The sequence below is a fragment of the Sarcophilus harrisii genome, chromosome 2, assembly GCF_902635505.1.
Source record: "Sarcophilus harrisii chromosome 2, mSarHar1.11, whole genome shotgun sequence".
In the NCBI taxonomy this organism is placed as follows: domain Eukaryota; kingdom Metazoa; phylum Chordata; class Mammalia; order Dasyuromorphia; family Dasyuridae; genus Sarcophilus; species Sarcophilus harrisii.
In genome coordinates this window covers 258,264,814-258,280,844 of record NC_045427.1, presented here as the reverse complement: position 1 = coordinate 258,280,844, position 16,031 = coordinate 258,264,814, and positions in this window count along the sequence as shown.

The following is a 16,031-nucleotide window of genomic DNA, read 5'->3' as shown; positions in this document are numbered from 1 at the left end:
CTGTCCCATAGCGTGCCGGGAGCCAACCCTCGTGGCCAGAGTTTTGGAGAACCCAAAGGGGGAGGGGTTTTCTTTTCCCCCTTGAAAAGGGAGAGGGAATTTTCCCATTAGGGGCCTGAAAGGGCCCAGCCAAAAATGTGGAAGGGGGGGTTTTTTTTTTTTTTCCTTTTTGGGGAAAAAGGGGCACTTTTGGCCAAGGGCCAGTTTTGGGTGGGTTTGTTTTGGGATGGGGGCCCCCGCTACGGCGGAAAGGGGGGGAAAAGGAGGGGGCCCCAAACCCCCTTTTTTTAAAAAAAAAAAAAATTTTTTTTTTTTTGGGGGGTTTTAAAAAGGGTTCCCCTTTTTTTTTCCCCCCTTTTTTCTTCGCTTTCCCCCCCCCAAAAAAAAAAATTTTGGGGGGCCCCCCTTTTGCTTTTTCTTTCTTTTTTCTTTCTTCCCTAAATTTTCCCTTTTTTCTTTTCCCTTTTTCCCTTTTAACCTTTTCCCCCCCCCTCCTTTTGTTCCCCTTTTTTTCCCTTTTTTTTTCCCCTTTTCCTCTTTCCTTTTCCCCCCCTTTTTTTTTTCTCCGGTTTTTCCCCCTCTCCCCCTCCCCTTTTTTTTTTCTTTTCCCCCCTTCCTTTCTTCTTTTTGGGGTTTTCTTTTCGCCCACCTTTTTCCCCCTCTTCCTCCCCTTTTCCCCCCTTTTTGCATTTTTTCTTCCCCCCCCTTTTTCTTTCCATTTTTCCTTTTCCCCTTTTTTTTTCTTTGGTTCCCTTTCCTCTTCTTTCGTTCTTTTCTTTTTTTGCTTTTTGACCTTTTTCTTTCCTTTTCTTTTTCTTCTTTTTTCTGCCCTTTTCTTCTTATTTTGGTTCTTCTCTTTTCTTTCTCTCCCTTTTCTTTCTCTGCTTCTTTCTTTTCTCTTGTTCCTTCTTCTTCTTTTTGCCTTTTCTTTTTTTCTTTTTCCTTCTTCTCTCTCTTTATTTCTTCCCTTCTTCCTTTTTTTTTTTTCTTCTCTTTTCGTTTTCTTCCCTTCTTTTTTCTTCTTCTCTTCTTCTTCTTCTTGCTTCTCGCCTTTTTTCTTCTTTGTCTTTTGCTTCTTCTTCTTGCTTCGCTTTAATTCTCTTTTCGCCTTGCTTCTTTGCTTGCTTCTTCTTTTCTTCTTCTTCTCTTCTTCTTTGGTTTTTTTTTTCTTCTTCTTTTCTTTCTCTTCTTTTGGTTTTTTTGCTTTGTTCTCCTTCTTTCTTTCTGTTGCTTCTGCTTCTTTCTTCTTTCCTGCTTTTCTTCTTCCGTTCGCTTGCTTGGCTTCGTGCTTGCTCCGCCCTTCTGCTTCTGCTTGCTTGCTTTGGCTTGCGCTCCTTTTTAGCCGGTGCCTTCTTGCCTTGTTTCCCCTTCTGCTTTTCCTGGCTGCCTGTGGCTTTTGCTTTGCCTGCCTTCTTCTCTTCCTGGCCTCTTAGATGGGGTTTGGTTTGGGGGCCGCCTGCTTTGCCCGCCTGTTTGCCCGTTCTTTAGTGCTGTTTTCCGGTTCTGCCTAAGTTCCCCTGTTTCTTCCGCCCCTTTGCTTCTCGGCTTTGCTCGCTGTTCCCTTTCTGCCCCTCGCTCTTGCTCGCCCCCTTCTGCTCTGCTTTGCTTCCCTTCGCCGCTCTTGCTTCTTCCGCTCGCTCCTGCTTTCCCCTGCTCTTTTGCCTTCTGCTTCGCTCGCTTCTGCCTGCTCCTCTCTGCTTCTCTCTTCTTTTGCTTCTGCTTCGCTTCTTTCTTTCATGCTTTCCTGCCTGTTCCTTCTTTCCTCTTTTTTTTGGCTTCCAATTGCCTTCCTTTCCTTTCTGCTGTCTTTTGTCGCCTGCCTTCTCTTTCGCCTGCTTCTTGCCCTCTCCTTCTGTCCTTCTGCTTGTTTGTTCCCTCTTTCTTTGCTTCGCTTCTGTGTCGCTCTCCTTCGTTCTTTGCCTGCTCTGGGGCTTCTTTCTTCTCTTTTTTTTGTTCTTCCTTTTTTTGCCTTTCTTTCTTTTGTCTGTTCTACTATCTTTCTTCTTTCTGTTCGTCTGCTTCGTTTTTGTCTTCTGTCTTTCTTTCTTTGCTTCGCCTTTCTGGTTGCTTCTGTTCTGCTTTGCTTTTTCTTTTTCCTTCTGTTCTGCTTCTTTTCTTCTTTCTTCCTTCCTTTCCTTTTTTCTTTTTTTCTTCTGTCTTCTTTCTCTTTCTCTTTCTCTTCCTTTCTTTCTTCTCTTTTTCTTCTCTCTTTCTCTCTTTTCTCTGCTTCCTCTTCTTTGCTTCTTTGCTTCTGTTCTCTTCTTCTGCTCTTTTTTCTCTTCTTCTCTTCTTTTCTCTTTCTCTCCTTTCTTCCTTCTTTTCTTCTTTCTTCTCTTTTTCTTCTTTCTGTTTGCTTTTCTTCTTTTCTGCTTTTCTGCTTCCTTTCTTTCTGCTCCTGTTGCTTTTTTCTCTACTCTTTCTTTTGCCTTTTCTTCTTTTCTTTCTTTTGTCTGCTGCCTTCTTTTTTCCTTTTTTCGTTCTGCCTTTGTTCTTTGCTTCCTTTCTTGTTCTCTTTGTTCTTCTTCCTTTATTCTTCTCTTCTTTCTTCTTTCTTTTTTTTTTGCCTTCTGTGTTTTTCCTTTTTTCTTTTTTTTTTTCTTTTTTTTTCTAATTTTTTCTTTTCTTCTTCTTCTTCCTCTCTCCTTCCTCTTTTGCTCCCTTTGTCTTCCTGGTTTTTTTTGACTGACTTTCTTGTCTCTGTTTTCCTCTCTCATTCTTTCCCCTCCACCTCTCTTTCACTCCTGCTCTATCTCCCTTCCCTCCCTTTTCCTCTTTCTCTATCTTATTTGTCTTTGTCCTAATTTGACTGTTGCTTTTTTCCTTTTCCTTCCTTCTCTCCCCATTGCACTCTCCTTTTATTTCTCCTTCTCCTTCCCCTCCACAAGTCTTTTCCCCCTCTCCTCTTTGTCTTACGTTGAGCCTCCCTGCCTCATTCTTCTCTTCCACCTACTTCTGCCATCCCTTCTTCCTTCCCTTCCTTTTTCTTTGTCTCTGTTGCTCTTTGTCTCTGTGCCTGTCTCTGTTTCCAATCTCTCTGTTTTTCTTTTACAGAATCAGAAAGTTCTCTATTAAACAGATTAGGTTTTCATGGTGGGTGTGACTCAGTCTGGACCAAGTCAGATGGACCTCACCCAAAGCTGGGGCTTTGAATGGCTTCTTTAGGCCTTTCTTTGCTCACCTGCTTAATTGCAAAAGTTGAGGCAGACAAGAAAATGTGTTTTGGGGGAGGAAGTTGGTTCTGAAGCTGTTGCTCATCTTTTTCCATGTTCTCAGAGACAGGGTGTGGGTATGCTGCTGTGGGCCCAAGACAGTGTCACATCCAGACCCGGAACATGATGTAACTGGGCCCATCCCTGAAATAGTTCATTCTATTTGGAATAGCTGGGATATAATGAGGAGCACAGTTCCTGTGCACATAGTAGGTGCTTCATAAATAAACTGCTTTGGATAACAGCTGATTTTTTTTTGGTGGTGGTGGGGGGAGGCTGGGTATTATTCCACTGAATTCCCAGCTAACATTACAGAATATTACTCCAGTTTCAAACCTGACTAGTGATATCACGTTGGTAAAAAAAAACAGCTTGTATTGTATTTTCTTCCATCTAAGTGACAATATCCAGGGGTCCTCAAACTTTTTAAATAAGGGGCCAGTTCACTGTCCCTCGGACTGTTGGAGGGCCATTCTATAGTAAAAACAAAAATTTTGTTTTGTGGGCCTTTAAATAAAGAAACTTCATAGCCCTGGGTGAGAGGGAATAAAGGTCCTCAGCTGCCAAATCTGGCCCGCGGGCCATAGTTTGAGGATCCCTGAGAGCCAGCTTGAACTGGCTAAAGAGTCAATTGTTAATTTCCATCGTGAGCTTTGACACCTCGGAAATCATCAAATGCTAGAATTCAGGGCTTGATTTATCATTTTATTGATTGTCTAGACTTAAGAAAAGTGATAGAAAAATATTAATAATGCAGATTAAATTTAAATTAAAAGTGTGTCCTTTGTATTGCACCCTACCCCTTCAAAGAGCTGGTTTTTAAACACTTACCAACATACCCCTGCTAAGATGAGACTAGTGAATTAGAAAAGCCAAACATTATAGTAGAAAGGTAACTAGATTAGGAGATTTGGATTCCAGCCTCAGTTTTGCTAAGAGAATCATAGAATTTCAGAGCTACAAATTTTTGAGGCAATTAGGTAACACAGAAAGCACATCACTAGGTTTAAAATCATAAATACTTGAGTTCAAATTTGTGTCCAGAACTTATTTAGCTGTATGATCCTGAGCAAGTCATTTAAGCTCTGTCTACCTCAGTTTCCTTGACTGCACAATGGGGATAATGATAGTACGGGCCTCCCAGAGTTATTGTAAGGATCAAGTAAGATACTATTTGCATAATGTGCTTTGCATCGTTCCTGGTAATAGTAGGCACTTAATAAACGCCTGTTCCCACTCTATTTGTGGGAAAGTAGAATAACTAACATTTTTATTACTTCCTTCCCTCATCTACAGAATCAGGGGAAATAGACTAAATGATGTCTAGCTTTATATTTGCTATGAAATATTAAAGCTATGACATATTAAAGCTCCTAAAGCTCCTTGTATTAAATCAGTGCCAGGAGTTTTACTGAACCTTCTGTTCATGTATCTAATCTGTGGCTAGTGAGGCTTGATCATACTCAGATTTTTGCATTAGGGCATTAGGTCACATCCACTTGAACTAGAAGGAATGGAGGACAGGTGGTGGTTGGGGATATTGGCCATTCAGAGGAACAGAAGGAGTGGGAGGATGAGAGGAGGGAAAGGTTTACAGAGTAAGCTATGACTGCCAACGCTTCCTGAAATGACCCTAGGGAGAGTGGGGGCATTCAGAAGGGAAAGGTGTCACTGTTTCTGAGAGAGTGGATGCTTCGCATTGGTGAGGCTGAATCATGCTTTATGTTTGCACAGTCATACAGTCCATCATTCATTCATTCTTTAAACATCCCAGGGAAGTGGGTCAGCGTCAGTAATGGTTGTGCAGGCTGTTTATCATCAGTTGCTTCATGTTGCTTGAAATACGCCTTGCCAGTTATTTTAATATTGCTATTTTAAGGGTGGTTTGATCTGTAACCTGGGTGTTTTCAACAGAGGCTTGGACTGGATGGAAGCAAGTTGAAACAAATAATAATAAAAGAAATCTTTATTTCCAACCAGAGAATTTATGAGTTACATAAATATGAGATGAATAGGAGGCATATCACCTCAACCCAACAGCCACATACTTACTGCGTAAGGAGAATGGTCATGACTTAATTGGGGTTAACCATTTCAGTACAGTGTCCAGATCTCTCCTCCACCCATACACATATAAAAATAATTAATGAGTGAGTAACTTAGAAGTTACTTCAACTTCTTGTGGACTTACTACCATCAGAAAACAGGCATGTGGTTAATTAGTCAAATATTAAGAGCCTACTATGTGCCAGACACTTAAGGGTTTTGGAGTCTATGGCTCTACCTCCAATCAGAGGGAAAGAGGGTAGTGATGATTTAGAGTCTGGAGGTGGCCACCTAAACCACTTCTCTATGCTTCATGTAAGTGCCATACTTATGCCATACATTATGCCATACTTATGCCATACATCTTCATCTTACTTCCCTAATGGTCTCCCTTAGTCTGTTCCACTTGGTGATGAGATCCCAGAAGTGAGTAAACACTCAAGAAAGGAAGTCACAAGCATTAATTAAGCACCTACTAGGTTCAAGATACTGTGTTAGGTACTGTAGATACAAAGCAAAATGCAAAATAGTCCCTGCCCTCAAATAGTTTACATTTTTCTAAGGGTATACAACTTGCACAGAGATAATTTAATATACATAAAAACATACAGAGACAATAATTTGAGGAGGAAGAGAAGAATAGGGGAGTCTGGAAAGGCTTCTGGTGAAGAGGAAAAGAACAAGCATTAATTAAGCACCTCCTATCGATCCCACAACAATCTTGTGAGATAATTGCTATTGTCATCCTCATTTTACAGTTGAGGAAATGGAGACAGAAAGTAAATGATTTGCCTGAAGTCGCATAGCTAGTACATGTCTGAGGCTGGATTTGAACTCAGAACCACTTCTAGGTCCAGTGGTATCCTTGCAGGCTTGGATAAAGTTTATTAAAAAGTTTATTATATAGTTTGTTAAAAGCTATATCAAAAAGAAGGGTTACAGTAATACTGATTTCATTTACATAATAAATATATTTTACCCAAAGTTGTGTATAATTCAAAGGGTTTTTTTAGAGTCAATTCCATTTTTCCTTTTGTATTACATGAAATTTTCAAAGAGATTTGATTATCATTTCTGACTACTTTTTAGTTGTCTTTAGGCTTAGAAACTTTAACTTTCAGTATTTTCTGCTGACTTATAATGACTTTAATGCTCTTAAGGAAACACTCACATGAATATGCACTAGAAAGGTCTCCTCTAAAGTTCCAGGTTCACAACCTGGTCTTGATCTTCCATTCTCTATCTTGCATATCCATTTAGTTGACAAATTTTGCTTTCACGACATTTTTCATATCTATTACCTTTTCTTCACTCATATAGCCACTGCCTTCACTGGCTTTCAAGTGGATTATAGCAATAGCTTCCCATTGAGTCTCCTGTTTTCACCTTCTTCCTCTCTAAACCATCTTATCTAGAGCTGCCAAAATATCTTACTTATAAGATCCATATGACTCCCTTGCTCAAGAATATTTTGTGGCTCCTGGTTGCTTATAGGATAAAATACAAACTCTAAGTTTGACACTTGAAATCCTTCAGAATTGGACTTTGGTTTGCCTTTCCAGATTTATGTCACATTACTCCTTTTCACACACTATGTTCCTGCCAAACTGGTCTCCTCAGCTATTCCTTGAACTTAGCACACATGAAGTCCCCTAGACCTGTACTGTTCTCCTTGCCTCTACCTCTTGGATACCTTAATTTCTTTTAAGTCTCAGCACAGGTGCTACTTTAAATGGGAAGCCTTTCTCCATAGTTATTAGTATTCTTTCCCTCCTTAAATTATCTGACACTTAATTCACCCATGAAAATGCTGTACTTCCTGAAAAAAGTGTAACCTGCTTGAGGGCAGGAACTATTTTTATTTTGTCTGTACCCTTAAGGGACTAGCACAGTTTCTTGCATATAGCAGGTGATTAACAGATGCTTGTTAAATGAACAATCCATGGTTCCTTTTATAGAGTCAAGAATTCTTTGTACAATATATCCATGTTATTTCCATTATCTTTTGAAGGACAAAAATATTAAGACATGTCAGGAAGTAACTAACAATTCTGCTTTTGATAGAAAGAAATTGCTAGCAAATGTCTAAATGATGGTCGCTCCTCAATACATCTCATCCCAATACCCAGATAACTCCTACCTGGACACTAAGCAGTGCTAAGCAGACTGTACTTTCTCTATTGACCCCCAGGCCAATGTTCCTGCCAGCGTGCTCTTCGCTTCCTCCCTTGCTGGCCAGATGCTGATCATTCATCTCCCACATCTCTACCTCTCCTTCTTAGAACTACTTTTTTCCCAATGGTTCCTGGTAGCTCTCCTTTGGGCTGGAAGGTTCCAGCAAGGCAGTGAACTCTGAAAGCTTCTGAGCTTTCCATCTGTTCTTTTACATGTATTGTTTCCCCAGCTGTGAGCATTTTAAAAGCAAGGACTGTCTTTTATATTTATATATGTATGTATGTTTATAAATATATAATACTATATATATTTAATATACATAAATACATACAGATATACACATATATTTTCAACTAGTTTTTAGTATAGAGCTTGGCACATAAAACCTTTTTTATTCATTCAATCACAATATGAAAAAATGCTTCCTAATTTTTCTGCTTTTTAAACTGTGGATTTATATGTTAATTTTTCTTAAAGTGACATTAGAGCACCTAATTTGCCATATTTATGGCATCTTTCTAAACAATTCAAAATTCTTCTCATGTGACATCTTGCAATCATGATTTTCCTAGTAATTGAATAGGGATTAGGAGGGAGAAAGCAAGTGTAATTATTCCCACTTTACAGATGGAAAAACTGTATCAGAAAAGTAACTAGCATATTGGGGCATAGTATGGTAATTGTGAAGCAAAGACTAGGTAATGGAAAGAACAAGCATTTATAAGTACCCATGAAGTGCTAGGTGCAATACTAAGTAGTTATGTAATATCTCATTTAATTATCACAACAACCCTACAGGGTAGATGCTATCATTCAGACATTTGTTAGGGATTTCTTTCCAGTAAAAGCAAAACACTTAATTATTTCCTGATTTGTCTTAATATTTTTGTCCTTCAAAAGATATTATACAAAAGGATATGTTATACAAAGGTGCTATCACTATTCCCATTTTACAGTTAAAGAAACTGAAGCAAAAAGAAGTTACCTGACATGCCTAGGGCCACTTAACTGGCAAGCGTTTGAGGCCAGATTTGAAGTCACGTTTTCCTGCCCAATACTGTATCTACTGTGCCATTGCCTATATAGATCACCAGAGAATTATATATATATAATATGTATATATATATATATATATACACACACACACACACACACAGAGCAATTATAATACATTTATATGTAAATATAACATCAATACAATTAATATTAATACAGCACATTAATATATATATATAACAAATATATAATATATATTTATAGAGATATCTAATTTTAAAGATAAAGAAAAGTATCTCAGAGAAGTTAAACAACTTCTAGCCTAAAGGGGAGTTCCAGGCACCATTGGGAAGATCAGACAACTAGTAAGTGACCATAACCTAGATCTCTTTCCTCCTAGTCTAGTGATCTTTCCAGTAATAGCTATTTCTTTCTCCCAGTCCAGGGTTCTAGATAGTAGATAGCTTAAATACAAGTAAATACCAGTAGCTTCCAACGTATGGACAACAACCAAGAGACATGTGAAATCAATATCATCAATTATGGTAAAATCTTCTTTATTATTTAATGTCGTATTGATTTTCCATTTTTGAAAGATATGAATCAGGTTCACTTACCCAACTCCCTAGTCCTTTTCTGAATTGGTGACTTGTCTAGATGCCAGAAAAATCAAGACAAGACCTCCCCTTTATTTACTAGCTGGCCCTTGGCCCATTGGTTTTTATGCCAAGGCTCTCTAGAGATCTAGGTCAAGTCTTTTATTTGCCATGCCTTTTGCGCAATGAAGGGGAGGGGGTGTCTTATTCAGCCTGTCTTGGGCTCCCTGAACATCAGAAGGCAATGTTATTTACTCAAGCACTGGGCTTCTAAGTGCTGGGGTGGCCCATGTTTACTCAAAGAGCAGTATGGGCAGCTAGGTGGGGCCTTATGGAGCTGCTGGTCATGTGAGGCTGTCTGAGCTACTCAAGATTTCATGAGCTGGAAGGCTGGGGGACTACAAAGAAGGGACTACAAGGGCATCCTGCAAGATATAGTCATATGTTTGTTAAAGTGTCATCTTTGGGCAATGGAAATTTTATTAGATTGGATTTGAAGGATCAGAGACAAACTATAGGGAAAGGATGAGGATAAGAGAGAAGACAAAAACACACAGAAAAGGAAAGAGAAAGAGATAGATGGAGATAGAAGGATAGAGAGAAAGATAGGAAGGAGAAACAGAGACAGAGAGACAGAAATAGAGACAGACAGAGAAAGAGAGAGACAGAGACAGAGAAAGAGAGAGACAGAGACAGACAAACAGAGAAAGAGAGATAAAGACTGAGAAAGAGACAGAGACAGAAAGATAGCAAGATAGTTTCAGAAAAAGATGGAGGTAGAGAAACAAAGAAAGAGATTGAGAATGAGAGACAGTAAAAGGAGTTATTTCTGTTTACTATGTAGGCAATGGTTAAATAAAGAAGATCTGGGCTGGGAGCGACACTTTGCTTCATCTAATTACACCATCCTTTGGTCTCATGCTAAATCAGTGACTCTGAGAGCAGCTCAGATCTTCAAATTGACAGGCCCAGAGACCTCTTTCTAGCCTGCCACATAGTCAGAGGGGGAAAAAACGAAGGTTCCTGTTTTATATTTAAACCAAGGATTGACTCATAATTGTAGCTGTCATGAGGGGGGTGATGGAGACATTATGTAATCTGGTTCTTATAGTGATGTGTGTTTAAGGTTTCTGCTCTGTTCTTGCCAGAGGAAATTTTGTCAAAGGGACAAAAAGAGGCCGTGCCCACTGAGGGAGAGCTCAGCTGACCGACTCAGTGTGGTGGAGGGGCCCACAGAGTAACGACAGTGACCTCTATTAGACTTTCTCAAGTTTATCCAAATCCACAAATGAATGAATTTCCTGTGAAAACCAACTCCTGCTCCCCCCCCCCCCTTCTTGTTTTTCCACAGATTTTAAATATGGATGTTGTTGGTCAAAAGCTGCAGCAATAAAACAGTGACATAATGCAGTGGAAAGAGTGAATTTGAAGTGAGAGGATCTGGGTTTGAATCCCAACTCTGTTATTTTGTCCCTGTGTCATCTAAAACAATTCATTTAATTTCTTTGTAACTCAGTTTCTTCATTTTCAAAATGATGGGTCTGGGAAAGTAGCTGAGACTCCTTCCAACCCCAGATCCACGAACCCTAAGCCTAGATAATTGTTTGTAAAATATCTGCCAGCATTAGATCTATAAGCATTTTGGAGAAATGCAGTTCGTCCATAAATACATTTGCCAAAATAAATCTCTCTCTTCAGCCCTTTTTAGTATCAACAATTCTCCCCCTGCTTTCCAGCATCGTGAGATGCTTAGGGACACAGAAGGTTTGTATTGTCTTATAAGCAGAGGTTCTATTTTTACTTAGGTCTTTAACCTACCCACAGTGTGATTTCTTATGAGCTAGAGATAATTTGCATGTCTTTTAGTCAATGCTTTTAGATAAGGCCAGTATTCAGTGCTATGGAAAGATGTCTGATGAACTCATCCTATCTTAATCTGAAAGGAATGAAGCTTCAATTGTTTTGCTAGACAGATAACTCTCTTTTGGTTTCTATCCAACTAGTAATACCTGAGGAGAAGACTTATTGGAAGATGGTAGAAGATCTACTCATTTTCTCAGAAGAACAATGTTGAAAGCAAAATAGTATTTAAAATGAGTCGTCCTTTCTTCCCCCCTCCCACAAAGTTACTCCCTGAGAATGGGTCTGAAGTTCATCTAAATTTTTAAGTAAGTGAAATTTATTTTGGGCCTCACCTTCTGTGACAGAACCATTGTTTCCTTAATGGTTATTTTTTTTTTTTTAAGCAGACACTTGATAAAGGATTTTTTCCCCCCTCGAAATATTTTTCTCCCAAATACATGGAAAAATAGTTTTCAGCATTCATTTCTGTAAGATTTTTTTGTTCCAAATTTTTCTCTTTCCCTCTCTTATTTCCCCTTCCTCAGGACAGCAAACAATCTGATATAAGTTAAACATGTACAGTCCTGTTAGTCAATAGAAATCTATCTTACCCTGCAGGAAAGTAGGAGGGGATTGGAATACTGGAAGGAGGAAGGGTAATAAAAGAGAGCACATATTGGGGGAGGGAGTGGTCAGTAGCAAAAAAAACTTTTGAGGAGAGAAGTGAAATGGAGAGTGAGAGAATAGAATGAATGGGGAGAAACAGCAATAGTAATTGTAAAAAGAATTTTGAAGCAAATTTCTTTGATAAGGCCTCTTTTCTCAAACATAGAGGGACATGTCAAATTTATAAAAAGTATGAGCCATGCTCCAATTGATAAAAGATAAAAGAAGATATGATGTATGCCCAAAGGGATATATATACATATATATATATGTATCTCCTTTACTTAATAGTAACACTACTAGGCATGAATCTCAAAAGAAACTTTTTAAAAAGGAAAAAGACTGATATGTACAAAAATATTTATAACAGATCTCTTCTTACAGCAAAAATATGGAAATTGAGGAGATGCCCATCAATTGGGGAGTGGCTAAATAAATTGTAGTTATGTGATTATGATAGAATATTATTGTTCTATAGAAAATGATGTGTCCTTCATGGTAAAGTGAAATGTCCTGTATACAAAGTTATAGCAATGTTGTGGGATGATCAGCTGTGAATGACCTTGCTATTTTTATGGATCAGTAAGTAGTACACTGATCCATGACTACTCTGAAGGACGTATGATGAAAAATCCTATCTCTATCCAGAGAAGGAACTGATTGTGTTTCAATATATATCGAAGCATTCTCTCTCTCTCTCTCTCTCTCTCTCTCTCTCTCAGTTTTTCTGTTCTTTTTCTTTTCTTTTTTCTTTTTCTTTTTTTTTTTTTTTTTTTAAGGATGAGACCTATGCTTTCTTTCACAACATGATTTTTATTGAAATGTTTTGCATAACTTCACAGATGGTTTCTTAATGAGGACTGGAGGTGGGGATAAGGGAGAGAATCTGAAACTCAAAAAGGTTTAAAAACAAATGTAAAAAATTGTTTTAGATATAACTGTGTAAAACATTAAATAATCAAAAAATTTTAAAAGAAAAAAGAGAAAGCAAAAGAAAAATCAGACTGAAGGGGGGAAAATCACAAGAAAGAAAAGCAAACGAAAGTAAAAATACTCTCCTTTTGTTATGCCACAGTTCTCCTTTATTGTCCTGACTCAGTTTCCCTAATTATCCTGCTTCAGTCCTGCCTCAGTTTCACTGCTTCTCAGTTCTGCAAAATCTCCCCTCCCTCTTTATCAGAATACTTGATAGAACATCAGAATGCCTTTCCCCATCCCAAGCTATTAGAATATCAGATACTGTCTTATCAAGATGCCTCTCCCCATGTCCGGGGTGCCTCCCCCTGATTATGTCATCCCCTCTCCAGAGGCTCCCCCAATCCTGTCAGAATCCTATTCCTGTTCTCAGCACCCTGACTCCGTCCCTGCCTCAGTCTACCCTCTGTTTTTTAGCCATGTGTATATATGTCATTGAGAACTCTGATTGTTTGCTGGATTCTTGGAGATGATAGTCTCATTCAGCCCTGAGACCAAACATGGATCCATTGGTCCAGTAAATCTCTCCATTTAATAAATGACTGAATACTCTCTAGTCTCTTATCTTGCTCCGTTTCTCCGGCATTACACTTTGATGTACATTCAGTCTTCATAGTTCTCTCTCTGAATGCCAATGGCATTTTCTATCCCACCTTTTGGAATTGCCTTGATCACCATATTGCTGGGAAGAGCTAAGACCAGCACAGTTGATTACCACATAGTCTTGCTGTTCTGCTATATAATGTTGTCTTGCTTCTGCTCACTTCAATCAGTATCAGTTCATGTAAATCTTTCCAGGCTTTTCTGAAATCAGCCTGATCTTGATGGGTAATTCTTGAGAGCTGAAATAAGAATCCTTAAAAATACAAATATATATGTCTAATTAATCACTTAAAAATATTAATTAAACACTGACTGTGGTGGGAGGCACTGTTTCAGGTGCTGAGGATAAAAGGATAAAAGACTTTATTTAAGGAGCTTCTATTTGAACAGAAATAACATTCATATACATAAGCATATATAAAACACATACAGTAACTCAAATACACTAAAAGCTTGGAGGAAAGACATTATTAATAGCTGGAGGAACCAAGAGAGACCTAATGCTAAAAGAGAATTTTGAAGTAAGTCTCACAGGGAAACAGGAGTTCCAGAAGATAGTATGAAGGACAGCAAACCCAAAGGCCTGGGTTTTGGTGATGGAATACTGTATATATGTAACAAGAAGATAGTCAGTGTAGGAAGGACTACATAATGTATAAAGGGATATAATTACGTATTAGAAGCCTGTAAAAGTAAAGTAAGCTCCATGACTGTTGTTATTTCTGATATCTTGTCAGTAATTCTCAACAACCTTCTACTTTAGAGGACAATGGGAGGGAAGAAAGTATTATGAGTATTTCTCCTTCCCTCTTCTCCCCTCTCCCTCCTCATTTCCAGGAGAAAGGCTCAGAACTCAGTCTCAATACTTGGAAGCTTTTATCTAATGTGTTAGGGGAATGAGAATGTTCCTTGCCTATCTGTAGGGGAAGAACCCTGATTTCAGCACTAGTTGATATTTCCCAAATACTAAAGCCAACAAACTTCCTTCAAAGGAATAGTTCACTTTAAAAATGAAAAGAAAGCTACTTTCAATGAACACAAAAATTTCACCTGGAATTTCACAATTTTAGGTTGTTCCCTTAGTGGCGAAGTAGTGGCAAAATGATGACTTTGGATTTCCCCTTTTGAACTAAGCAAGTACAATCATTGTAGCCTGGGACATTATGATATGAGTGATAGGTGATGTACGACTACATAATGTAGTCTGGTCTATGTTTATTCATTTTTCTTAGTAATGAGGAATAAAAAAGCTTGGTATGAACATTTTCCACATCTCTTCCTTTAGATGCTTGGAATGGATTTTCTCCATCATAGCTTTAGCAAAACTCTGGGAATTGGTATATCTTTTTTTCCTTTTAACTCTACTTCCCACATTTTCTTATCCTACCCCTAAGTAACCATTTCTTCTCTCAAAGACCCATTGGCTTACAGAAAAAAAAAAGCTAGATATTAAAAGCAACTTTAATTCATATTCTTAATTTTGGAGATTTTCTTTTTATATTCTTTACCTTCTTTTTAAATTCAGAAAAAAAGGAATATGAAATTTCATTTAATGAGTAAAACATGTATTTTAGATCCATATGTTGGCTTTAAAAAGGCTCAAAAAGAGGAAGAATAAAAGAAAAATAGAATGGAATGATAGTAGTTGAAGGGGAGTTAGAGACAGACAGACAAAAAACATACACACAGACACAAAGAAAGAAAGACAGAGACAGACACACAGAGAGAGCCAGAAAGAGAGAGGAGAGACAGAGATAGAAACAGAGACAGAGCTCTAGGAAAAACTGAGGCAAAGGGATAAACATAGGAAGAGGAACAGAAGAGAAAAAAGGAAATAAAGAAGAGATTTTGTAGAAGAGAAAGGAGAGGAAGAGAAGGAATGGAATAAAGAAAGGGGAAGAAGAGGAAAGGAAGGAGTAGAAGAAGAAATAGGGGGAGGAGAAGAGAGGAAGAGAAAAAGAAGGAAGAGGGAAAAGATAAAGGAGGAGAAAAAATAAGGAGACAGAACGAAAAAAGAAAGGTTAAATTTTAGGAGGAAGTCAAAACTTGTTCACTGGATATAAGCTTCAGTGAAATATTCGTTATCTCTTGCTTTTGGAAAAGTTGATTAATTTAATCATCATTTCTCACAATTCATCTACCCTGAGTGGAATTACCTGAATAACTCACCAACTTACTTATTATTTTCTATGAAGAAGCAGTAACAATCTGCAATATCAACCCAAGAGCCAGATGAAATTAAGCTGAGGGCCTGATTTGACCCTTAGGCTGGAAGTTTCCCTTGGCTCCCTTGGATCCCTGATTGCTTATTCAGCCAGACAACTATGAGGCACCATCTTTAGAAAGGATGGACTAGCCAAAGGGGATACTTGCCAACATAAATTAAAAGAATACAAATAGAAGGGGTGTTCTCCATCTACCAGACTACAGTAATATATTTAGGATTGAATGTGATTGTGTCAATGCTTTTGACCATCCTTCAGCAAATTATATTATGTTTAACTTAAAAAATTTCGTCAAGCCCATACCTAATAAACCTATATTTTCTTCTTCCATAACTCAATTTTTGGGAAAAATGAAACAAAGACTGATTGACATAAAGCTTCTCCCAGATGCAGCCTATCATTATGGATTTCTCATTCCCATGTGGTCAATCTCCACACCTCTTTTTCCTTTTCCTTTTCCCTTCACCCACACCCATTCCACTTTTCATTCAGACCTTGCAAAGCCTCAGAAGCAGAGTTTGGGAGGCGAGCCAGCTAAGTGTTATTGTAGAGGGAGCAGCAAACTCTTTTTCCCAAGCTATCAGTGAGTCTTTTATGCCACTAAGTTGATGTGTGCTGAGGTGAAGAAGGTGTAGAGGAAGAGGGCTGGGAGTATTATTAGCTGGGTTGGATCCCGAAAGGCCTTTGGGGTATTATGG